A 1484-nucleotide genomic window follows, 5' to 3' on the forward strand; every position below is an offset into this window, starting at 1 on the left:
ATATATATATCCCCATTATTTAAAAAAATTAAATATTTAATAATTTTGCTCATATCTCAATAAATATAGCTAGTTCTGTCCACTCCTAAGAAGATGATGATATTTTATTTTCACTTAGTTATATTTTTTATCTTAAAAATACATGTTCAATTATTTAAAATCAAATATTGCATTAGTTTTCTCATATTTTCGCTTTTTTTAGAATTTTTGTATTTATATATATACCTTTTATGATTTCTATTATATTATCATTTTAATGTATTTTCTTCATATTTTAAACTGAGATCATTTTGACCAAATCAAATGTCCAAAAATGATGTAATCTCATAAATTATCTATGAAGTATATAATATAGCAGATGACTAAGGGGCAGCTTATTTGATGCGATGATGTTTTGAAAATGCATCTGGTCTGTTTGGGTAAACTGCATTTGGGCAGCTTATGTGTTTTGAAAATAATGTTTTCACAATGCACCTATCTAGTTGCGGTGACAGCTTTCTGACAGTAGTCAGCTTCTAAAAAAAAATAAAAATTTGTAATACCCAGCGCACCAAGTTTATCAATAGATTATTTTTAATCAGTTTATCAGCAAATTATTCAATAAGTTGAAGCTGCCCCCAAACAGATCCTACATAGCTCATATTTTTTATGGATTAAATTTATATTTTTTCACATATATTATTTTATATAGGGATGAAAAGATATATTTGACTATTAAAATGTGATAATGATTGTTATTTTTTAATTAATATTTTTAATTATGAAAATTAAGATGTGAGATATATAAATAGGAAAAATTTTAGGTGCCTTTTAAGTAAAAGCCATCTTTTATATTTAGTTTATATTTCGGCACCAATATTTAATAAAAAAAATAAATAAAATCATCACATATCAAACAAAATCCACGCCTTATTTGGTCGTTTGTGCGGCTTGGTGCCGTTCGAGACGCGTCTCGTCATAAGTACAGCTTTACCCCCGGACTTTTGACTGTTGAAAAAATAAGGTAAAGTATAGAGACCCGTTTTTAAAAAACCCAGTTCGACCCACTTACATCTGGTGGGCCCTCCTTGCCTATTCTTTTCGTGTTCTTAACCTTAGTAGCGCCAAAGTTGGGTGGAATATCTGGTAAAAAATGGCCAATTATTTTTTCGCAAACTATTTCCACATAAAATATTTTGATCAAGTCAACAAATCCTGTAAATTATATAAAAATAAGGGATCAAAAAATTTAATTTTGAACAAAATATTTTTACATCGAACGAAGTCAACCTTAAAATTTGAAAATAAGTATGATATAAATTTTGGGAAAATTACATGCAGCAACCATCCAAAACATTGAGATTTATAAAATAGAAAGAGAATGCTTGTTTCGTGAATCATATTGATAAATTAATATTATATTTGTTGAATTCAAACCCATCCTAAAAAAATACCTAAGGAATAGAGCGTAAAAGGGATGAAACAAAGAGAGAGAGCATAACAAT

The sequence above is a fragment of the Phalaenopsis equestris genome, unplaced genomic scaffold (genome assembly GCF_001263595.1).
Source record: "Phalaenopsis equestris unplaced genomic scaffold, ASM126359v1 Scaffold000287, whole genome shotgun sequence".
Lineage (NCBI taxonomy): Eukaryota > Viridiplantae > Streptophyta > Magnoliopsida > Asparagales > Orchidaceae > Phalaenopsis > Phalaenopsis equestris.